Raw genomic sequence first — 25,459 nt, 5'->3', positions numbered from 1 at the left:
TGGCAATTGGACAAATTCTGAAAACAACCACTCTGAAAACAGCATTTTCTGTCACTAGAGCTCTGATCACCACATCAGACAAAATGAAAACAACAGAGAGATGTTCAGGGAAAAGGAATTGAGGAAGTTTTTGCATTCATTGTTTTCTCCCCTTTCCCACATCCCAGACTTTGTTTAAAGCACCACCAGGGCTTTTCCTGAGCTGGGATTTCGGAGCTCCATGGGAGCCCAACCCACAGCACAGCACAAGCCCTGAAGGAGACACCTCTGCTTAAAACCTGAGGCATTGATCCCTTCCACCTCTCAGGCATCTTCCCAATTCATCATGGATGGAATTCATTCCATCAGGAGGAGCAAAGTGCTGCATCATCACCTGGCACACAGAGAAAGGTGAAGCTGCACCAAAACCTGGTGCTGAACCCAGCTTGTCCCACCTGAACCTGGGTTCTGAACTTCCAGAGCCACATTCCTGCCCCAAATCCCCTCTGCAGCTGTCAGTCCTGCCATTCCTGCCCCAGATCCCCTCTGGAGATGTCAGTCCTGCCATTCCTACCCCAGATCCCCTCTGGAGATGTCAGTCCTGCCATTCCTGCCCCAGATCCCCTCTGGAGGTGCCATTCCTGCCCCAAGTCCCCTCTGCAGGTGCCATTCCTGCCCCAAATCCCCTCTGGAGGTGCCATTCCTGCCCCAAGTCCCCTCTGGAGATGTCAGTCCTGCCCCAAGTCCCCTCTGCAGCTGTCAGTCCTGCCATTCCTGCCCCAAATCCCCTCTGCAGCTGTCAGTCCTGCCATTCCTGCCCCAAATCCCCTCTGCAGGTGTCAGTCCTGCCATTCCTGCCCCAAGTCCCCTCTGCAGGTGCCATTCCTGCCCCAAATCCCCTCTGCAGCTGTCAGTCCTGCCATTCCTGCCCCAAATCCCCTCTGCAGCTGTCAGTCCTGCCATTCCTGCCCCAAATCCCCTCTGCAGGTGCCATTCCTGCCCCAAGTCCCCTCTGGAGATGTCATTGTGCCACTGAACTCTGGGAGCTCCTTCAGCCAAAGGCCAGCAAAGCTGCCTGAGAATTCCTCCCACACTGAGGCACTGCAGTGTCTAATTATTATTTGGAGAGAGTGATATTCTCATTTTTCAGATGATGCAAGGAAATAAATCAGTCTGGTGCCTCTCCAGGGGGAAAAATACCTTAATTGAGCTGCTTTTGCAAACTCTGCTTTAATTGTCTTAAGTGGCTCATCCTGACTGGGAGCATCTGTGGATCTCATCTTCCAGACCACTCTGCTCCTTCTAGAAACGCCCAAACAAAAAGGATTCTGTCCAAACCCACTCCTGCACTGTGTGATCAGAGGATTTTGCTGCAGCTGAGATGTTCAGCATCCCCCATTTCCCAGGGGGTGGGAGGAATCAGGACCTGTCCCTCTCCCTACAGAAGCCTTGAACTTCCCAACCCAAACCCTCCCCGTGTCCCAGGGGCAGGAAAATTGTGGGTTTTACCCTCCTGATTACCCTGGGTGGGGGAATCACCCAACGAATTTCAGGGAGAGGGCAAAGCAGATTTTCCACCGGATGTCCTGGGCACCAGCAGCACGCAGAACAATATTTAGTTAAAGGAATTTAACGAGGGCTAATGCATGATTAATGAGCTATTAATGAGCTGTGCTGGGCTAGAGAAACAATTGGTGTAACAAATCCTCTGTGAGGACACAGCCCCAGCTCACAGGACACCGAGGGTGACTCTGCTTTTCCTCCTCATCAGCACAATCTGCTCCTGCAGCTCTGGCTCCTCATGCATTTTTAAAAGCTTCCGTCTCCTGTGCTCCACATGGCTCCAAAATCACTTTCCAAATGCCATTAACACGTGCATTAATTGAGTTATTGTGGTGATTGTCAGTGCTTGCTCAGGTCTATAAATCCAGCAGGGCTTTTGTGGGGCCCAAACCAGCAGCTCCGGGCTCTGCTCCCACCTCCCCGCACTGACCCGAGCAAAGAAGGAAAACAAGAAATTCCTGCTCTTTTTTCCAAGCTTAGAGACTTTGTTTTGTCTCTCTCTGAGATCATTCACAACCCTGAAGATCTTTAATTTCTTCTTTTAATTTATGGCAGTGGCTGCAAAAGCAGAAATGCACAAAACCATTGTTCAGATTTTACAATAGCTACACTGACTTAAAAAATTCAATTTTCCTGCCACATCCATGACAATCTCCTCTGGGGATAAGAGGGATCATTTCCTACAGGTCAGAAATATTTTGGTTAAGCTGACCCAGGTGCTGAAGTGCAGCAGCTCCAAACTTCAGGTGCTAAAAAAGTGATTTTTTTTTTTTTTGAAATAACTCTGTTTTCTCACCTCAATTTAGGTATTTTCCCACTTTTTGAATAACTGAGTGTGCTGCAAAGGAAAATCCAGCTTGACCTGGGCCTTCATGGGAGCCAAAGTTAAGCTCAGGTTGCTGGACTGAGCCACTTCTCAAAGCTGCAGCATTTCCCTCTGCTGGGAGAGTGACTCACACAAGAAAAGAGCTCATTCCCCCAAGTCCTCTTTTCTTTTGGGCTGCTATGAAAGGTTTCTCTTTTTAATTAAAGAAAAAAAGAGCAGTTTACAGCTGCCTTGCAAGACCACACAGCTCTCATGTCCTCAGCTTTGATTTTTCCTTTTGCTCTTTGCCAGCCAGGAGAATATTCAGGATTAAGTTCCATCCCTTGTTGCTGACACACACTCCAGGCTTGGAAACACAAAATTAATCTCCAGCCCTGTTTAACCCTTCCTGAGGGCTTTGGACAGCTCATAATGAAGTTTGCTTCATGGCAGGCTTGGATTGCCCAGGGAGGAGGGCAGAAAAGTTAAAAAAATATAAAAATAATAGGTTATTGAAGAGCACACTGGATTTAATAATCAGTTCTGTCAGTTTAGAAGAATTTATCAAGGATTTCCTTCCCTGCTGCTCATCTTGTGTTCAACCCAACCAGGGCAGGATCAATGTCCCTCCAAAACCAAATTCCAGCTGCTGGGACGCTGTTTGGGGACAGGAGTCCTGGACCCAGGGACACTCCAGCCTGGCTTCCCCTTGTCATGAACATTTGGGGCTGTGGGACTGGATTATTGATTGCTGGGAGTTTGGGGCGGCCCTGAGGGGCCGGTGTTGGGATCTCTGCTGCTCACAGTGACCTCAAGGAAAGTTCCAAAGTCTCTTTTCCCAGCCCAGCGCTTGAAGAAGGAGTCAGAGCTCTTCATTTCTCCCTCTCAAGGTTGTTTATTGTTTTTTTATCTATAAAATTCTTTCTCCTGCCCTGCCGAGGTCCATCCAGCAGGACAGTTCCAGGCACTCTGCCTGCCCCCAGGGCAGGGTTATGTCTTTATACTAAAAACTACAATGTGTACAATATTTACAATTACCTTCCAATACCCATCACCTATGTTAGACAGTGAGCTTCTACTCTAAACCAATCTAAAAGTGCCACCATCACAGCAGAAGATGGAGGCCAAGAAGAAGAAGGAGAAAGGCTGGACACACCCAGATCCCTCCACCTTGCCCCCCTGAATCCCCATTCTAAAAATCCCAAAATTGACATTTTCACCTCGTGATAAATTCACTATCATTGTACTTAACTTGTCATGGCTTGCAGAACTTCATCTAAGCTTGGTAACTTGCTCCACGGGTCATTATCAAAACCACAGAGGCATTTTGGGCTCAGTGCCAGCGTGTCTGAGACCCCTGGCGGGGGTCTGGGCTGCTCAGGACAGACAGAGGGATGTCCTGGGTCCTGACAGGCCGGCTGTGGGCCAGCTGTGGGGTAGCTAAAAGCCAGCTGGGAGCCAGCTGTGGATCAGCTGTGAGCCAGCAATGATCTACTTGTGAGCCAGCCCTGATCCAGATGTGGGCCAGCTGTGCACCAGTTGTGGGCCAGCAATGATCCAGCAGTGGGCCAGCCCTGATCCAGCCCTGATCCAGCTGTGACCCAGCCCTGATCCAATTGTGGGCCAGCAATGATCCAGCAGTGGGCCAGCCCTGATCCAGCTGTGAGCCTGCCCTGATCCAGCTGTGCTCTCCTGCTCTGCTGGGCCAGTTCTCTGCAGGGAATACCCCACTCCTGCTGCAGGGCCCTGGCTGCTCCATAGCCCCACATTCTGGCCAGCTCCAAGGCCTGGCTGGGCAAAAATCAAGGCAGGAGCTGCTCCAGCCTCAGCTGAAGGTGCAGGGACAGAATCCAGCCCCAGTCTGTGTGATTTGGGAAGAGAAAAGGACTCCAATTCCTCCTTCACCAGTTTGTTACAGATTTTCTCTTGGTCAGGCTTTTGTCCTTCACAAACTACAGGAAAAAGAGCCTGAGACAGGGATACATCCTGAAATGAAGTCATCAGGCACAGCTCATCTTCAGGCAGATGAGGATTCCCAATGCAATGGATTGACTAAAAATCTGTGACTTCTGCACAATGATCTGGTTTTCATTGTTATCATTCATTATTGTGTGCATTGGAATTGAAATTCTCAACCAAACAATGAGCTCCTGGTGGGTTCTGTCTGCATCAGCACTGGAGAATCCATGGATTCCCCATCCCTGAGAGTGTCCAGGCCAGGTTGGACAAGGCTTGGAGCACTCTGGGACAGTGGGAGGTGTCCCTGACATTGCAGGGGTGGGACTGGATGATTTTAAGGTCCCTTCCCACCCAAATCATTCCAGAATTCCATGATCACTGTCTCTTCTGAAAGCAGGTTTTTTTCTGAGTCCGTTTACAAAATATTTACAACTTCCATTGATGCCTTGTGAAGGCTGAGCTGAAACAGAGGCTGGACAGAGCTAAAGAATAAAGCAGGGATTTATCAAAAGGCCTCCATGGATCCACCTTGGGCAGCACAAGAGCCCAGCCAGGGCTGCACCCAAAATGAACCAAAATGGTCACAAAATGAACCCAAGATAAACCAAAATGGTCCCAAAACGCACAGCTGGTCACGGCGTCTGTCACTTTTATAAGTTCTGCTCCATTTGCATCTTGCAGTTCATTGTCCCATTCCAGCTTTAGCCCATCCAGTCCCATCCTTGTTTTTCTCTCTCCAGCCCACGGTGTTTGTGCTCTTGGGCCTGAGATTTGGGTCATTTGTCCTTGGCCCCCAGCTGGAGCAGGAATTGTTTTGTCTCCCTGCTCTGTGCACAGAGCTCACCATCCCCTTTCTCTATTCTTTAGTACAGTTTAGTATAGCATCCTTTTATATAATATAAGTACATAAAATAATGAATTAGCCTTTTAAGAACATGGAGTCAGATTCATCATGTTTTTTCCTGCCATGGGGGACCCCAAAAATACCACATGGGTTTAATTCTTTTCTCTGAGCTTCTCCCAGCTTTTCCCAGAAGGATGCCTGGGAAGCAATCCATTTCTGTCTCTAACCAGGCTGTCACAGCCACACTGTCCCCCTGCCCTCCTCCGTGGCACAGCTGGTGTAGGAATGTGCCTTCTGTTGACAGAGTGACAAAACTATCCTTTGTCCCCTTAAAAAGGAAAAAAGTCCAGAAGTTTCTTTCCTCAATTAACAAAAAAGACACCTCATAGGACCTGGGGGACTTCACCTCAAACTTAAGGACAGCCAATTGGACAGTAGCCAGAAAGTCCCCCCTGAGCAATTCACTAGAAAAAGAAGAGAACAAAGAAACTAATTGCTTTTGTGAGGTTTTTCACCAGGGGCAAGGACCTTTTGCACCTGGCTTGGATTTTCTCTGTAAAGAGTTTTGTTATTTTGCCTTTTATTAAAACCTTCTTGTTTCCAACAGTACCACAGAAGCCATGCTGCTGATTTTACAGCTTCTGAGGTAGCTGAGCTATCTTGGGTGTGGAATAGATCTCCAAGAGCTTATGAGACCTGGCTTGAGGAGATGCATATTTCAAGCTGGAGCTCTGTAAGCCTGGCAGAGCTGCTCAGACCCCAGGGCTCACCAGGCTGTACCAGGCAGAGCTGCTCAGACCCAGGCCAGGCCTGGCAGAGCTGCTCAGACCCCAGGGCTCACCAGGCCGTGCCAGGCAGAGCTGCTCACACTCTGGGGCTCACCCAGGCTGGGCCTGGCAAAGCTGCCCAGACCCCCGGGCTCACCCAGGCCTGGCAGAGCTGCCCAGACCCCCGGGCTCACCCAGGCCTGGCAAAGCTGCCCAGACTCCAGGGCTCACCAGGCCATGCCAGGCAGAGCTGCTCAGACCCAGGCCAGGCCTGGCAGAGCTGCCCAGACCCCAGGGCTCACCCAGGCCATGCCAGTTGTGGGTGGCAGGAGCTGCCCTGGAGCAGGAGCTGCTCCACCACAGGCACGGCTGGAGTGGCGCCTTTGGTCAGAGGAGAGCTGGGAAATCCATGGCTGTGTCGCCCTAAAGGTCACCCAGGGGAGGAGCTGCAGGGAAGGGGCCCCAGGGAGCAGCAGGCTCCACACCCAAACCTTGCACAGGAATGGTTTGGGCACCTCAGAGCTCATCTGTGCCAGGGGCAGGGACTCCTTCCCCCACCCCAGGCTGCTCCATCCTGGCCTTGGGCACCTCAGGGATTCAGAGGCAGCCACGGCTCCTCTGGGGCTCCTAAAATTCTCCTAAACCCCCTCCCCACACCCTGCACACACCATTCCTGCTGAGAGGAGATTTTCCTGCGGCTTTTGCCTCAGTTCTCTGCAGCAGTGTCTCTTCATGAACTAGAATGATTTTATTAATTTTTTTCAGCTGATGTCTCAATCCCAGCAGAGCTCTGGTTCCACAGGAAGAATTCCATTTGTGGATGAGGAATACCCAGTTAAAAATCAAATGTTTCTGTTTCCAGTGAAGAGATCACTTCTTCAATCACAGCCTGATTCAATAAACAGGTTCTATGATGGGTCCCTCCAGGCTGGGAACAAAATTCCATCCCCTGTGGCATTGATTTGCACCATTCGACATCCTCAGCACAGAACTGTAACCCAGAATTTATCCAACATCACATGAAGGTGCGATACTGCTAGGAAAAAAAAAAACAAGTTATTTTCAGTGAAAAGCTAGCAGAAAAATTACTGTGAGAAACAGGGAAAAACCAAAAAACCTTCCCACAAATATAATTACACTCTTTGCATGAGGATGAAAACCGAATTCCCAATTCCCTTAAACATTTCCAGAGTTCCCCTGAAGTCTTTGATAACAGAATTTGCAAAAACTGAGGCAAGTGACAAAAATAATTTAGCACAGGGAGCAAATTTCTGTCTCTCCTGCTAATCATAAATACAAGCAATAAATGGAATTTGTGAGATCAATGTAAACATGAAGAGTCAGTAAGAAAAGACTTTTAAAGCTTTCCAGTCACTTGGTACTGGGAGGAATATCCTTAAAACTGGTTTTTACTCCCTTGGAATGCTCTTACAGCACCTCAAACAGGCCAGAGGCTGGTCTTTGGTGAGGATTAATAAATGATTATGTATTTCCCAAGGCAAACCCATGGCAGTTTCTGGGTTATATTTTACATTTAAGCAGGTAAAGCTGTGTAAAACAACCTGGAAGGAGCTGCAGAGATCAACCCTCCCTGGTTGCCATCAAACCCTTTGAAAGTCGATTTTCAAAGGTGCACAGAGAGTTGAACTATTTCCCCTGAAAGCAAAAGAAGTTGGGCAGAGGGAGAAAAAAGGAATTCAGTTCTTAGAGGTGCAACACTTCCATGGGAGGGCAGAGCACCAAAGGTCACCTGAGCAGAGCAGCCTTGAGAAACCTCTCTGTACCCACAGGAGGGGGGAATTCAAAGGGAAATAACTCCTGAAAACTCCCCTCAAAACTGGTGGGAAAACCTGAATTTACTGAAGGGGTCAGAGGCAGGGAAGGAAGGGGCTCCTCCCCTGTAAGCTGCAGCATTTGGCCACCAGAGACAGCCCAGACACAAATAAATAAAATTACATGGGCTGCTGGAAAAGCCCATCAGAGCCCAAGAAAGGGCTCAGGTCAAAGCAAATATCCCAGAATTTACAGAAATTTCATTGCATTAAGTTGTGCTCAGCAGTGTAGCATTAAATAGTGAAGGGAATGGCTTTAATGGGAACGAGCACTGGGTTAGATGGGACATTGAGAAGGAATTCCCAGTATGAGGGTGGGAAGGGATGGAATTCCCAGGGAGCTGTGGCTGCTCCACCCCTGGGAGTGTCCAAGGCCAGCTTGGAGCACACTGGGAGACTGGAAGGTGTTCCTGCCATGGCAGGGCTGGAAGAAGCTGATTTTTAGGTCCTTTCCAACCCAAACCATTCCCAGATTCCATGAATGTTCATTCCCAGGGGATGGGCAGCAGGTCCACCCTATCCCAGCCCACCCCAGGGTTTAATCAGCAAGGAAAGGTTTCCATTTCATTCCTGGCCATGGAAATCTCCACCACACAATCCCCTAACTGTGGAAACCCAGGGCACCAGAAATATTTCTGTGTCTGCTCTGGGGTGCCCTGACCCCCAAGGGGAGCTCTGACTTTGACCCTCATTCGTGGAGAAAGTTTCCTGCACTTCAAAATAGACTGGAATCCACAAAAGTGTGAAATAATTATAGAGAGCAGTGTAGGTGGATCACTGGGTGAGAAATTGAGGTTTTGGGGTTTTTAGTGTGTTGTGGATGGAAGCAAGATGGGGAGCACGGGGTGCTGTTCTGGGTTTCTTCTTCATGCTTCTTCTTCCTTCTTCTTCTTCTCCTCCATGGGTTTGGGTGGCATTTTGTAATTGGGCAGAAAAGTCCCCATTGCAGCTCTTTGGGATCAGTTATTGGGTTAAAAGGGGAAATAATCCAGGTGTCAGCTCTTAATTGGATAGTTTAATCTTGAAAGACCTTGGAACAAGAGATTATTATCCATTTTGTGCCCTCTAATGAAAAGCTGCCCCACTCACAGCAGTGAGACTGTTTTACTGATAAGAAATAATGAACATTTGAGTCCAAACATGAACCAGAGTCTCAAGTGCCTTCAATCCAGACCCAGAGAAACTGATGACTGGTGCTGCCACTCCTAACATGCCCATGAGAGTTTTCCCATGATTTTTGAGGGATCTGCTCTGTTTCCCAGCAAACAAGGCCCTTCTGATGGTTACCAGGTATTGTTTTGGCAGCTCTCAAACGGAGCTGAGATTTCAGCCGGGCAAAACTCCAAGTGCTGAAGCTTCCAGGAAAAGCCAGCATTCAGCAGAGTGAGGAAAATCTCCCAGAATCCTGAACTTGCCTTTTTTTTAATGCTAAATTGTTGTATTTAAGGCTTCTTTTGCAAGATAATCTCTCAAGTGTGTGTTCTTCCCCCCAAATCCTGACAAAACCCCGAACTCTGCTGGCTCTGTGCAGAGCTGGAGCAGCAGATGGGGGAGCAGGAGGCTGGAATTGCCATTGGAAGCTGTAAAGTCACATTTATTTTCAGCTGACTCCAACCTTTCTGCAATTAAACCTCCCTTTTTTTTGCTGGTTTTAATACTTGGTGGCTGAGCTTTTATTATCAATAATGCAAAAGGTGTGAGGAAAGCAGGAGCTGGCCAAGAGCTGATGGAAGAAATCTGGAGATTTGCTGCACCCCTGACACTCACACATCACCTTTTACAAACATTTCATGGTCATAGGTCATAAAAAGAGATACAAAAAGTGGTTCTCAAGTATTTTTCAGTCAGATGAAGATGGAAGCTGGACAAAGAGAGCCCTAAATTGGGAATAATTGAATAATAGAACTGTTAATGCTCAAAAAAATGATTTAAAAATCATCATTTCAACAAACAAACACAAAAAAAAAACCAAAGTAGAGAGGACTAGGACTGTAATTTCATTCAGCATCGTTCCCAAATCCATCCCTTAAAATTCTGGGAACAGCTCCTTGCCCAGATCCTTTCTGGGATAACTCTGCTGTTACATTCAAACCTCACCTTGCTCCAGGATAACTTCACAACAAGCCCCTGCACAAATGACAATTTCCTATTCCTGCACAAATGACAATTTCCTATTCCTGCACAAATGTCAGTTTTCTATTCCTGCACAAACACAGCATTTCTATTTTGGCTGGGTAGTTAGAGAAGAACTAAATCCCAAAATCATCCCCCAGGTGCAGCCCCCCAGTCCCGAATTCCCTCCTGTGTGACTGAAATTCCATCCAGCTCCACTCCAAATGTTCCCAGAGTGTTCCAGGACTCTTCTGGAAGTGCTGGGCAGGGAAAGCAGCTCAGGCAGTGCTGGTACAGCCCTGGGACATCTCTGTCCCCTGTCCCTGAAGGTCGCTGTCACTCGGGGACAGAGCTGCTGTTCCCATTAACTAAATTCCCTTCCCTGGGCCAGATGATTGCAGATTATCTCCTTCCAAAGTGCAGAATTTGGCTCCATTTCCACTTCCTTCAGCTTTTTTAATCTCCCAGAGGAATTTTTTCATGGCTTCCCCTTGAAAGTGTGCAAATAAACTCAAAAAAGTGACTAAATTCCAAAAAAAGTGACAAAACTCCTGTGAACTTCTCTCCTGTCCCAGTAAGAAATGTTTCACTGGTGCCAGTTTGCCTCAGCTGAGATCTTTGCCAGTCACTGTTTCCACCCTCAGGAAATCCCTGATCCCAGGTTTCCTATCAAAAGAAAATAGAATACGACAAAGAAAATAGAACAATATTTACAATTGCTACTTTTTATCTGAAATCTCTGGAATTCAGCGGGGGAAGGAGATTTCTCCCAGTTTACAGCATTTTCACAAGGAAACAGACTGGGACATTCCCACTGCTAGCAATAATGATTTGGAGTTCCCTCAAGAGCTTCTTTTCTATAAAAACAAATAAAAATTCAGTGTAAGGGCATGACTGAAAACCCCTGAGAGAGTTTTAAAGGAGGGAACAGGAATTCCAGTTTAACCAACCACCCCTTTGATTCTCAGCTTTTCCAGCAATGCTGATTTGGTGCTTTTGGAGATCCAACCCTGCTGATGAATTCCTCACACCTCCAGATTCACCACTGAGTTTCCAGTTCTGCATCCCCATGGCTGGGAATAAATTCAGGATAAGCCCAGGAAGAGGTTTGGATGTCAAACACGCTCTGAGGGGCTGCCCCAGCTGTAAAAGTGCATGTGAGGGGCTGATATTAAAAACAACAAAAGGAAAATCACTAATGATAGGCTGAAGGGCAGCACCACAGGGGAGAGAGCTGGAATTTATTTATGGGAATAAGGAGAAATAGAGGCTTTATTTAATTATCATAAAGGAAGCAAAGCCGCAGAACTGGACAAAGGGCAAGAATCCTCTTGAAGCAGCACAATGCAAATCTCCAGGACAAAATCCTGCTGCAATTCCAGGGCAGCTGTGGGGGAAGGAGAGAAGGGAAGTGCTGCAGGAACCACAGCCCCTGCCAGAGCTGGGGCTGAACGGTCTGGCACAGCCCAGAGGGGCAAGGACACCTGGGGGGCTGAGGAGATCAGAAATGGGGCAAGGAGATCAGCAATGGGACAAAGAGATCAATAATGGGGCAAGGAGATCAATAATGGGGCAAGGAGATCAATAATGGGACACAGAGATCAATAATGGGGCAAGGAGATCAGCAATGGGACAAAGAGATCAATAATGGGGCAAGGAGATCAATAATGGGACACAGAGATCAATAATGGGGCAAGGAGATCAATAATGGGACACAGAGATCAATAATGGGGCAAGGAGATCAATAATGGGGCAAGGACACCTGTGGGGATGAGGAGATCGGTCCTGGGGCTGGTGCCCTGCCAAGCAGCCCCTGTTTGCCAGCCAGGTGAGCTCAGGCACAGCAGAGCCCTGGGCAGCCCCACAGAGCCCACCTGCACCCCATTCCCATCACCTGCACCCCATTCCCATCACCTGCACCCCTTTCCCATCACCTGCACCCGTCTCCCAGCACCTACATCCCTTTCCCAGTACCTGCACCCCCTTCCCATCACCTGCACCCCCTTCCCATCACCTGCACCCCCTTCCGATCGCCTGCACCCCATTCCCATCACCTCCCCCCCATTCCCATCTCCTGCACCCCAATCCCATCTCCTCCACCACATTTCCATCTCCTCCACCCCATTTCCATCACCTGCACCCCAATCCCATCACTTCCACCCCATTCCCATCTCCTCCACCCCATTTCCATCACCTCCACCCCATTCCCATCTCCTCCACCCCATTTCCATCACCTCCACCCCATTCCCATCTCCTCCAGCCCCGCCGGTGGCTCCGGCCCCGCACGCCCAGCTCGGGCCGAGCAGGATTGAGACAGTGCCACCTACTGCCACCAGCTCGGCTCTCCCTGCAGCTGAAGGGACACACTGACATAAAACTGACATAAAACTGAAATAAAACTGACATAAAACTGAAATAAAACTGAAATAAAACTGAAACCGGGAGTCCCAGAGCAGGAGCAGATGGGGCTGAGGGAGCCCCAGCAGGGCAGGAGCCAGCTCAGCACAGGGGACAGCATCCCATGAGGAACTCGAATAAAACCGAGAGAAGAGTGGAGCAAAGGTGATTTTTGTGGTCAGGAGACTGAGAAATAGAAATAAGTGGAATGCTGGTTTGTGGCAGGAGGAACCTGGATTTCCCAAATGCAGCTGATTTGGGGGTTCTTTCCTTGCCCAGGTGAAGCACAAAAGCCAGGTGGGAGCAGGACAGTGGGCTCAGAAAGAAAAAGGATGGAGAGAGACTTTGGACAAGGGGTGGAGGGACAGGAGCCAGGGAACAGCTCCCACTGCCAGAGGGCAGGGCTGGATGGGATCTTGGGCAGGAATTGTTCCCTGGGAGGGGCTGGGAGGGAATTCCCAGGGAGCTGTGGCTGCCCCTGGATCCCTGGCAGTGCCCAAGGCCAGGCTGGAGCACCCTGGCACAGTGGGAGGTGTCCCTGCCATGGCAGGGGTGGCACTGGGTGGGATTTAAGTTTCCTTCCAACCCAAACCATTCTGGGATTCTGTGAAACTCAGAAAGCAGAAGCCAAAGCAGTACCAGGTCCCAGGGCTGCCCAGTCACTTGTCCTCAGCAAAGTGAGCCTCCCACAGAGCTGGAGAGAGAGAAATGAGCTGGGCCTGAACCAGGGTGACCCATATGGGATCCACAGCCGGGCACTGCTGCATCTCCAAAAGCCTGAACATGGAACATGGAATGGGATGGGTGGGCAGGGGCCTTAAATCCCCTCCAGTGCCACCCCTGCCATGGGCAGGGACACCTCCCACTGTCCCAGGGTGCTCCAAGTCTGGCTTTAACCTTTGAGATGAATTCAGACAGTCAAGGCCAACTTCCCAAAGGTTCCATCTGTATTTTTTGGGATGCCATGACAAAACCAGCGGATCCCAGAGCCAGGCTCTGTGCAAGCAGCTCCTGACAGACATTTCACAGCTCCTGGGCCTGGTTGGTGCTTGAAGGGCAGACAGAGCTCTGCATCATTCCCCCTGTCTGGGCCTCACTTCACCTCCCCTGCTCCCACTCAGGGACAGAGCAGAGGAGCAGCTCAGTCACAGCCTGTTAGGCAGCAGAGCCCTGATGAGCCGTGTCCCCAAAAATGGCCCTGCTGGCCCCAAATGAACCTGTCCAGCTCAGGGGGGATGGCAGGCCAGGTATGAACAGCTCTGCTCCATTCCTGCTGCAGCTGCTCCCTGTCCTGCCCCACAGGATCCAGGCAGGGCCAGAGGATTCTCTGCTCCCATTCCTGCTGCATGGGATCCAGGCAGGGCCAGAGGATTCTCTGCTCCTTGCCCTGCTCCAGCTGCTCCCTGTCCTGCCCCACAGGATCCAGGCAGGGCAGGAGGATTCTCTGTTCCCTGTCCTGCCCCACAGAATCCGGGAGGCCTGGAGAATTCTCTGTTCCTTGTCCTGGTCCTGTGAACCCAGGGAGAGTTGGAGAATTCTCTGCTCCCTGTCCTGCTGCACAGGATCCAGGCAGGGCAGGAGGATTCTCTGTTCCCTGTCCTGCCCCAGAGGATCCAGGGAGGGCTGGAGAATTCTCTGTTCCTTGTCCTGCTCCATGGAACCCAGAGAGGGCTGGAGGATTCTCTGCTCCCTGTCCTGCTGCACAGGATCCAGGGAGAGTTGGAGAATTCTCTGCTCCCTGTCCTGCTCCTGTGAACCCAGGCAGAGCTGGAGGATTCTCTGCTCCCTGTCCTGTTCTTCTGAACCCAGAGAGAGTTGGAGGATTCTTTGCTCCCATTCCTGCTCCATGGAACCCAGGGAGAACCAGAGAATTCTCTGCTTCATTCCTGCTCCAGTTTCTCCCTGTCCTGCTCCATGGAACCCCGAACTCTGGGAGGATTCTCTGCTCCCATTCCTGCTCCAGCTGCTCCCTGGCCTGCTCCACGGGATCCAGGGAGAGCTGGAGAATTCTCTGCTCCCATTCCTGCTCCATGGGATCCAGGGAGGGCCAGAGGATTCTCTGCTTCATTCCTGCTCCTCTGAATCCAGGGAAGGCTGGAAGATTCTCTGCTCCCTGTCCTGCTCCGTGGAACCCAGGGAAGGCTGGAGGATTCTCTGCTCCCTGTCCTGATGCACAGGATCCAGGGAGAGTTGGAGGATTCTTTGCTCCCATTCCTGCTCCATGGGATCCAGGCAGGGCTGGAGGATTCTCTGCTCCCTGTTCTGCTCCTGTGAACCCAGGGAAGGCTGAAGGATTCTCTGCTCCCATTCCTGATCCATGGAACCCAGGGAGAACCAGAGAATTCTCTGTTCCCATTCCTGCTCCATGGGATCCTGGGAGGGTCAGAGGATTCTCTGCTTCATTCCTGCTCCTCTGAACCCAGGGGGAGCTGGAGGATTCTCTGCTCCATTCCTGCTACAGCTGCTCCCTGTCCTGCTCCTCTGGATCCAGGCAGGGCTGGAGGATTCTCTGCTCCCTGTCCTGCTGCACAGGATCCAGGCAGGGCTGGAGGATTCTCTGCTCCCTGTCCTGCTCCTCTGAATCCAGGCAGGGCTGGAGGATTTTCTGCTGCCAGCCCCAAAAATGAGCTGCAAGAGCCCAGCAAAGGCTCTGAGCAAAGGGTCACAATTCCTGCCTCATTCCTGACAGAATTCCCAGGAAACCAGGCTGAGCTGCTCTCTGTCAGATTCCACACCAGCAGCACATCCACCACCCTTCACTTCTCTTCACATCCACTCCTCCCACTCTTCCTCCAAGAGAGACAAAGCAGGGTTAAGGTTGGCAGAGCTTTGAGGAGCCTGACTGGGAACTGGCTTTAATTCTGGCTATTGATTTGTGCATTAATGTGCCATTATCCCCACAATCTATGGCAGCTGAAACCCAGACAATGTTCAAATTTATTGCTGCCTCTCTTTTTTTTTTTTTTCCTCTTGTTAAATCACTTTTATTGTTTCTTCCATCTCCAGAGATGTGTCATGAACAACCTTCAATCAGACATTAAGGCTTCCAGTCAGGAAAAATGTTAAGTGTGCAAAAAGCACATTTTTAAATACATCATACCCATATACATCTTCATAATCTTAAATGGTTTTGTTCTTCAGGGTCCTTTACCATTAATTCCAGTTTGGCTCTGAGATGCTCAGGAATTGGGAAGATCAAGGAGCTGCAGCTGGAAGGAAACCACAGGATGTTTTCATGGGAATTGCTTCTTCCTAAAGTGGCACTTTTGGAAATGTCACTGTCATTGTTGGTCACCAGCAGCACACAAGAAAAAAATTAAAATAATAATAAAAAATTTAAAATATAGAAATAATATATTAAAATATGAAAATAAAATAAAATATAAAAATTAAAACCCAAAAAGGAAATTTCAAATGTTCCAAGTGAAGTATCTGCATCAGGGGGGATTCACACCCCTTTGGGATATTCCCCTGTCTATAGATCCAGATTATCTGTAATATTTTCCAAGTCACCTTTGACATTGAAAATAGCACTTGGAAACCTGCAGAAAACCCAAACACCATTAAATTAAACCAATTTATTCCAGATTCATCCACCTGCAACTCACCCAGCCTTGAGCACAGGGAGACAACATTGCTCAGGGCTTTGAGGAGTTTTTCCCACTTTTCCAGCTTCCTGTAGGATTTGGGTTGGTCCTTTTTAATTAACTTCCTTTACACCAAATTTAGTGAATTTCTGTAAAAGACTGATTTTGGAAGCAGCCACAGAGGGAGACTGGAACTCTCATGGAAGATTTTGCTTCTCCAGTTTGTGTTGAAAAGCAAACACTTGAAGAAACCTCAGGATTTCACACATGAATTTCAATCTATCATCAGTTATTTCACTGATTATAAATCCAAATTACAAATACCAAACCACAGAGGCAGCTCATCACTGCAGCCTTTGCTGATAAATCTTACTGGCCTAATCCTTTTATTTTCCTGGAAAAACCAGGATTCTGCCTTGATTTCCTTATTGGACTTGAAGATAATGAGATGTCAGTAACTCATGTCCTCAGCAACAACCAAAGAACTCACTGTTACAACTCACTTTAAACGTTTTTTGACCAATCACACAACACAAAAGCACACTGGCAGTAGTTCTATCCAACCACTACAAGCACACATACTTTCACTTAAAACCATGCTTGCTTGTTTCGAATACAATACTTGTAAGCTTTAAAATACAATACATTTAGTATTAGAACTCCATTATTAAGCTCAGAACTTGCCAATATCTTGCTAGATGTACTTTTCTGTAGCTTAGGGAGTTATTCTAGCCAAGCATTAACACACAGACCATTGTTTTATTCATCCTTACTTTCTACTTCTTATAAAGTCTTATAACTACCACTTAGCTCTAATCACAGTTCTGCTGTTTCTAAAGCCTCCCTTTTACAGCTTCCCCAAAATCCTCTCATTTTAAAGATTCCCACAGAGGCAGCTCAGCACTGCAGCCTTTCCTGATAAATCTTACTGACCTTAGCCTTTTTTGCCTGGAAAAAACAGGATTCTGCCTTGATTTCCTCACCTAGGCTTTTAGAACAGCCCTAAAATTGCCCATTTATTCAGAGACATGAACCCAAAAGGGCACAGGATGGGAAGAGACAACACCTGCTAAACCCTGCCTGCAATTCCTGCACCTTGGTGGGGATTTGAGCACAGCCAAGGCACCTCTGATGAAAAAAATAAAAAAAAAATCTGTCCAAACCCCTCAAATACTGGGGTAGACAAGAAATTTCTCCCTTCATACACGCAAGAGTTCTTTATCATCACTTGTTTTTATCTCTTTTTTTATTCTGCACTACAAAATAATCAGGTTCATGAAAGGCCAAGCAAATGATAGACTGTGAACATTTATAAAAGAGGAATCTTACAAAAGCCAGGGAATCTGGCAGGGGCACAAATTCCATTACCCTGGAAGACTGAGCCTATACCTGCCCATATGCACTGAGCTTTCTGGGCTTAAAAACCTTAAAACCCATTGAATTTTCTTGGCTTAAAAACCTTAAAAACCATCATGTTCTCTGGGCTTAAAAATCTTTAAAAATATTGAGTTTTCTGGGCTTAAAAACCTTAAAAACCATTGAGTTTTGTAGGCTTAAAAATCCTTCCAAATAATAGAATTTTCTGAATTTAAAAATCTTATAAATAATTTCATTTTCTAGGCTTAAAAAATCTTATGAAAAATTGTTTTCTGGCCTTAAAAAAAGTCTATAAAAATCCTTCTATATTTGAACAGTCTCCTCAGAGCTGTTGTAATTTGATTTTACCTCAGCACAGGAAGTGTTTTGGATTAAGGAGTGCATTCTTTGCTTTTCCTGGAGCAGCAATCCAAGGGTTACAGGGAATGGAGCACCTGGCTGGTGAGGCTGCATCTCTGCACAGGCCACAGGAATTGTGCCAAATAATAAAAAAAGAAAAGCTGCACAAACTCCTGATGCATTGCAGATAAAATGTAGATCAGGAGAGCTCGGGCTGGCACGAGCTGGAGCAGAGTCCTGGCTCCAGGGTGGGAACACACATGTCCTTCCTTCTCCTTTCTTTAGCCCAGGTAAAGCCTTTTTTAGAAAAAGAAAATACTAAAAATTTGCTTTAAAAAATAAATTATTGCATAAATTTAAAAAAAATTTAAAGTTGCATAAATGCTGTTATCTTGTAGTAATTCACAAATCTCAGGGGGTTTGGCTGTACCACCCAGCTTTGCTTTCACATGTAAATAATCCATATTTAGAAGCGATAGAATCATTTAATTAGGCAGCAATCCTGTGTCATTACATTAATTGTTCATTTTGCCATTGAGACAGCGGCTAGTTGTGCAGCAAAATTTAATTGTGCACTGGAATTCCATGGATGGACCTCAGGAAAAGGCAGGAAATCCTCGCACACACAGGGGAAGACCCCTTCAGGGCCCCACTCGGGCACAGCCTGGCCCTGCTGTCCTCAATCCAGAGGCAGAATTTACAGATATTAATTGGGATAAGGTGGCAGAAATGGGTGGGTGTCCTAAGCTAGGAATAGGAGTGTGTATTCAATTCCCATCTGCTAGAGGTGGGGCATTGTCTTCTGTTCATTGGGCAGTTTTTTCTTTATCTCCTCCACAACCAATCCTCCCTCCGGAAAAATATCTTCCATGAATGAGCCAAAAAATGTCACTGCATAACTGATAAAATTCCATCATCCCATTGGGAAAACGCCACCCAGAGGGAGTAGCCAAGCATTCCTACCTGGATAGAATCTGAGGTTTGGAATACCACAACCAATCTTTTCCCACTAAATTCCCAAAAAAAGCTGTCTTCTCCAGTGGATTCCCAAAAGACCAAGCCCATCTACACCACCACCAAATCTTCAAAAAAAACCCAAACTACACCCTTCTAGAGATCACTGCTTCAACCAAACCACATCTATCACTCCAAAAACTACAACCCCCATTTCATCAAACTGCTGCCAACACCCTGACCCACAGGGTGTCAGATCATATTCTGACTCTATCAATAGTTTGTTTTCTTTTTTATACTATTTTTCTATCTATTTCTGTATATTTTTCCTATATATTTCTATCTTTTTCTATATATTTTCTATATATTTCTATATTCTAGATATTTCTATTTTATACTATTTTTAATACATTTTTATACTATTACATTTGTATTTTTAATTCCCCTAATAAACAACTGTTATTCCTATTCCCCTATCTTTACCTGAGAACCCCTAATTTCAAAATTATAATTTGGAGAGAAAGAATTTATATTTTCCATTGCAAAAAAAGCTCCTACCTTCCTTAACAGACATCCATCTTCTCAAACCAAGACACTTCTGCTCCCCCAAATCCATCCCAGCTGTTTATTCACAATTCCCTGCTTTGGGCTCATTCCTGCCCTTGCTTCCTTCACATGAGCCCTGGAAATTCCATTCCCAGGGCTCCTCTTCATCATTTCCACCTGAATTTTGCAACTTCCAAAGGACCCAAATATTCCAAATCCTTTGGAAGGACACTGATGTCCATCAGTGAATTCACACCTGGGGCATGGAGGGGAAGATTTTAAAGCTGCTGAAATGTTTCACTTGAGTATTTTACCCTTTTCTCTCTTTTTTGTTACCTTTTCTGCTTCACATATGATTTTTCCTACTTTTCCTGATCAGAATTCGTCCTACAAGATTTCAAGCTCAAGAAAATGAATTTTTCCCTGGAAAAGATTAATGTTTGTTACCGGTTTTTTTCAATGAATTCAGTAAAATTCTCAATCCAGAGGTCAAGTCTGCATTTCACACCAGCACCGCTGTTCTGAAACAAAACTGAGCATCTGAAAAGAGAAATATTTCTCATTTACAGCCAGAAATGTTTTCTCGGAGAAAAAGAAAAAATAAATCAAACTTTCCTCACTTTCTACTTGTTTTTTTGCCTCATGATTTTTTTAATTTGTTCAAATTCTGAGCTGTTTTGCATGCAGAGGATTTAGTGATTGATATTACTTCAAATAAAACAGTAGAAAATAAAATTACTATGAGAAATAATAATAATAAAAGTAAAGCAAATAAAGCACTATGAAAATAATATTATTAATGAAATAGTAGCAAAAATTAAATTTTTCCTCCTGCTTTTACACTCTTAGGAGCTCAGTGGCAGCATGGGCTCATGAAAGCTCAGCATCCAGCTCCTCCCATGGACTCTGCTCCATGGATTTGATTCTCTTTGTGTGATGTTCTCACTCGAGTTCACTTTGAAAACACAAAATCTGCAACGTCAACCCTCCTGCCTTTTTTTTTTTCCCAGCAGTTCCTTGTGCCAGATCTCCCCATCTGCTGTCAGAAAGAAAACTTTAAACGTTATTTATGTGAATTCCTTGATGCCACCAACTCCCGCCGCAGGTTTCTTGCAGCAGACAGAGCTCAGATTTAAGGTGAAAAAACCCCAGAGCTCAGCAGAATGAGCTTTCCTTGAATCACTTTGGCCAGGCTGAAATCACTTTGCTGCACCAGCAATCAATAAATCCCCATCCCCAGCTCTGGCATCCACAGGGTGAGAAAATGTTGGGATCAGCAGAGGGATGGAGCAGAAGTGTGGAGTCACTGCTGCTGCAGTGCATTCATCACACAGAATCACACAGCTCCAAAAAAGTCCTTTTTACACAAAAATTCTCCTTACCCAGGGAGAAAATTTGACCTCCCAGCTGCAAGGATCTGACAGAAATCCCACATGGATAATTCAGCTGCCAAGCCTTGGGATGCTGCTGAGGAGCAGCATTGGGTGGCCCTGGAGGATAAATTCTCACAACAATAAAGGAATAATAAAGGAATTTTCACTCCTAAACTGCTGGAAAAGCATCCTGACCCACAGGAATAGTTGTTCTGCCAAAGGAAAGCCAGGTTTAACAGGTCAGGGAGTTACAGGAGGGATGGGTGGGACAGTAGAACTTCCTGGGGATGATTTTACTGATAAATTAGGTAGATAAGATAAATATAGGACTAACTTAATATAGGACTCACTAAATATAGAACTCACTCAAGACAGGACTAACTAAATATAGGACTCATTAAATACAGGCCTAGCTAAATATAGGACTAAAGCTCACGGCCCCAAAAACCCTTTGGCTCTCAAGTGCCCCGATGTCAAGTTGAAAACAAGAGCTCACCCCCCAAAATTTAGAACTCCACAGCCACCCCAATCCCAGGGAAAGACAAAAACCTCTCTGGTTTACAGGTTGTCAATTTAGGTTGAAGTAGATCCCAAAGGAAGTTTCCAGCAGAGATTAATTCCACTGCTGCCCTTTTGAAGGATTTGAAGGACTCCAACCATTTGCTCTGTAGCCGAAAAAACCCCAATTTCTGATGATGTCTGGACAAAGAGCAGGAGCCCAGCCCTCAGTGATGGATTTCAGCTCTGTGCACAGGCAGAGTCACTGCTGTGCAGGGATTTGGCAGAGCTCCCTGGGGATGGGACACGGATCTGCTGGAAAATGGATATTTGGGAGCAGCAAGGGTGGGATGGCAGGGGTTAAATCAATTTCTGGAAGGTTTTTCCACTCCCCCATGTCTCCATCTCTCCAGGGGTGTTCTCCACCCTCTGGAGCTGGCTCTCAGCCCCTTTGGGGTACAAGGACACGGCCAAGGAGCATTTCAGCAGGGAGGTGCTGCCCCAGGGCTGGGGCACCCCAGTGTGACCGTGTTCACAGGGGTCTTACATGGAGGATCTGACTCCATGTTTCACAAGGCTGATTTATTATTTTATTATATATATTATATTAAAATTATACAAAAAGAATAGAAGAAAGGATTTCATCAGTAGGATAGCTAAGAATAGAAAAGGAATGATAACAAAAGCTTGTCTCTGACAGAGTCTGAGCCAGCTGACTGTGATTGGCCATTAATTAGAAACAACCACATGAGACCAATCCCAGATGCACCTGTTGCATTCCACAGCAGCAGATAACCATTGCTTACATTTTGTTCCTGAGGCCTCTCAGCTTCTCAGGAGAAAAATCCTAAGGAAAGGATTTTTCATAAAATATCATGGCTACACCCCAGGACACCCCCACACCCCACACCCTGCACAAACCCCAGTCCTGCTGTCCTAGGGTGATGTTATGATGCTTGTATCCCCATTCCTGTGTTCTGTTTATGCTGGATATCATGTTCTGTGCCTTCAAGACTGCCTCTGAAGAGCGAATGTTTTGTTTTTATTTTGCTATCAGCTGCTCCCTCACGGCTGGTGGGACACAGAGACAGGGCAGTGCATGGTGCTGCTTTTGCTTTTTGCTTTGCTTTTCGCTTTGCTCTTGCTCCTGCTTTGCTCCTGCTCATTAGTTAGTTTAGCTAAGCAGTCTGAATTTTCCCTGGACTGTTTTTCTTTCCCTTTCTTGGAGCCACTCGAGCCTGCTCTGGACTGGGCCCCTTTGTGGCCTAGAGGGGCCTGCTCTGGGCAGCAGCCGGAGGGACTGAGAACAGAGCGACCACCCCCAGGAGAGACTTTCTGAAGTTGTCATCTTTTTCAGAGCGGTGACAGAGTGGTGTCACCTGGCATTGTTCATTTTGTGTGCTGGGGGTGCTTTGCCTGTTAAATAAACAGGTTCTTTCCACTTCTCTCCAAGGAATCCTTCCTGATCTGGTTGGGCAGAGGGGCTGTGTCACAGACATCTTTTCTGAAAAATCCTTTCCTTAGGATTGTTCCTCCTGAGAAGCTGAGAGGCCTCAGGAACAAAATGTAACCAATGGTTATCTGCTGCTGTGGAATGCAACAGGTGCATCTGGGATTGGTCTCATGTGCTTGTTTCTAATGAATGGCCAATCACAGTCCAGCTGGCTCAGACAGAGAGTCTGAGCCACAAGCCTTTGTTATCATTCTTTCTTTTTCTATTCTTAGCCAGCCTTCTGATGAAAACCTTTCTTCTATTCTTTTAGTAAAGTTTTAATATAATATATATCATAAAATAATAAATCAGCCTTCTGAAACATGGAGTCAGATCCTCGTCTCTTCTCTCATCCTCAGACCCCTGTGAACACGGTCACAGGGCTGTGTGGGTTTGCTTTCTGGAGGGGCCCCCTTTTGGAGGTTTTCTCCCAAACTTGCCCTAAACCAGGACACCTGCACAGTGGGAACACAAGGAAAGGCCTGGCTGGGTACAGCCCTGGAGTATTTCCAGGGCCACAGCAGCTCTTCCAACACATCAGAGTCTGGTTTCATTCTCCTGGCTGCCCCAGTGAAGCTCCTGAAGAACATCCCAGCCTCTGCCTGTGCTGAGGGCTTACCTGGGACACGGAGAAGGTACAGAAGGGACCAGGGGTTGACACCTCTGTATCTCATCCAAGATTTGCTGGCCAGGGGAGGAATTCAGGCCAGACAAAAGAGCTGCAGCTTGTTCCTGGCATTTCCATCAGTGGAATTAATCAGGATTAAATTCCTGCTCTCCTTACAGGGACAGAGCCAAGAGGACAGGACAAGTGGGAAGGACTTTAAACTGACAGAGACCAGGGAGAGATGGGACATTGGGAAGGAATTCCTGCCTGGGAGGGTGGGGAGGGGCTGGGATGGAATTCCCAGAGCAGCTGTGGCTGCCCCTGGACCCCTGGGAGTGTCCCAGGCCAGACTGGGATAATCTGGGACAGTGGGAGGTGTCCCTGCCCAGGAGATGGGGCTGGAGGGGATTTAAGGTCCTTTCCAACCAAACCATTCTGGGGTTTTATGGCACTGATTCCAGTGGATCCACCCCATTTCTGCTGGCCCAGGAACAGGTTCCCACTGAAACCCAGCCCAGTGTCCCTGAGGAGATGCTCCTTGCTCTGCACCAGCTGAGGATTTTCCCCAAAGAGCCACGAGGGAGGGAAGCAGCTGGCAAATTCCTAGGCCTATTAAAAGTGCTGGAAATCAGAGTTTAAAATATTCCTGATCAATAACAGCGAGTTTGCTTTGACTCAGAGTCTTCCTTATCAGTGTTTAAACACAAAGAGAGAATAAACCCCGGAGTTTTGTGTCAGTACAAACTCCTTTCAGCACTGGCAGAAAGAGCAGCTTTTCTAAGATTCCATCCCTCCCCACTCTTGAGAAAAATCCCTGCTTTGGTCACCTCCCCACACCACACAACTTCTCCAATCCTGCTTTATTGTCTCTGCCAGTATTTCTGCCTGCTCAGAGCACTCCAGCAGGGCACAGATACAGCTGAGAATCTGATTTTGGAATTACACATCCCAGCTGAGTTCATCAGCCTCCCTCCCCAGCACCGATTTGTTCTGGCCACATCCTCCCAAAAGGATTAAAGAACCAAATCCAGTTGAGAAAGTCCTTCCAGCTCCGTCAGGGAAAACTTCTGTGAGTCCCAGCATGGGCTGGGCTGGGCAAAACCCAGCTCTGAGGAGGAGAACAACAGAACCTCTCTGCTTTTCCTTCCTGTGCCCAGTGAGAGCCCCCTGTGCCTGCCAGGCTGCTCCTCTGCTGCTGCCTCTGCCACACACCTGCCATGGGCTTCTGCACCTGCAGAATGGGCTCATTCCTGGTTTTACACACCCACCATGGGCTCTGCACCTGCAGAATGGGCTCATTCCTGGTTTTACACACCCACCATGGGCTCTGCACCTGCAGAATGGGCTCATTCCTGGTTTTACACACCTGCCCAGGGGTTCTGTACCTGCAGAATGGGCTCATTCCTGGTTTTGCACACCTGCCCAGGGCTCTGCACCTGCAGAATGGGCTCATTCCTTGTTTTACACACCTGCCCAGGGCTCATTCCTGGTTTTACACACCTGCCCAGAGCTCTGTACCTGCAGAATCAGTTATTCCCGGTTTTACACACCTGCCCAGGGCTCATTCCTGGTTTTACACACCTGGGAGGTCCCTCCAGGGCCACAACATCCTGACAGGATGCCTCAAACCCCGTCCCAGGCTGAGCCGGAGCAGGGGCAGTAAATAAACTCCAGACAGGAGCGGATGGTGCCTGGTCTCCAAAAATGTCCCTTCTGAGCTCTGGCAGGCAGGAGAGGAGCAGGCAGTGCCCATTCCTGCTGCAGGCAGGCACTGGGAACTGCACTTCCCCATTTCACCTCTTGCAACCTCTCTGCTCACAAGTCAGAACTTTCCAGAGCAGCTCTGGAAATCCCAGGGAACCAAACCAAACCCAGGGAGGCTGCTGGGCCCTCGAGCTCCTGTTTCAGCTTGCAGGGATCAGTCAAGGCAATGCCATCCCGGGTAGGGCTGCCCTCTGTCTCTGAGCCTTTACCAGCCACACAAGGAGAAAAATCCAGGGAAAAGTTGGTTTTCCAAAGCTCATCCGTGTTGGGACTAAAATGAGGCACATCAGAGCAATTAGCGCCGGAGCTGCCCCCTCCTTTATTTCCTTATTTGGGAATTAAGGGCAATTAAAGCCTTAACCAGCATTTATTAATTGCAGGGGTGTGGGAGGGGTTCTTTGGGCCCAGAGCAGCTGAGACCCCAAACCTCTCCAAAGTGATAAAACTGCAACTTGTCCTCCGAGCTGCAAACCCATCTCCCTGCAAAATGAGGTGAATCCAGGGGGATCCATCAGCAGAGAGTTCTCTGTCCATCACTGACTCCTCCTGATGGAGTTCAGCTGCCTGAATAAATTACCAGGGCAGTGTTTGCCTTTCTGGCCCTTTCATTAAGGTTCTTGTGTGTTTTGTGAGCTTGTCAGAGCAGCCTTGGCAGCTGCAGGCA

The sequence above is a fragment of the Molothrus ater genome, chromosome 28 (genome assembly GCF_012460135.2).
Source record: "Molothrus ater isolate BHLD 08-10-18 breed brown headed cowbird chromosome 28, BPBGC_Mater_1.1, whole genome shotgun sequence".
Classification (NCBI taxonomy): domain Eukaryota; kingdom Metazoa; phylum Chordata; class Aves; order Passeriformes; family Icteridae; genus Molothrus; species Molothrus ater.
Note: the sequence above shows the minus strand (reverse complement) of the source record.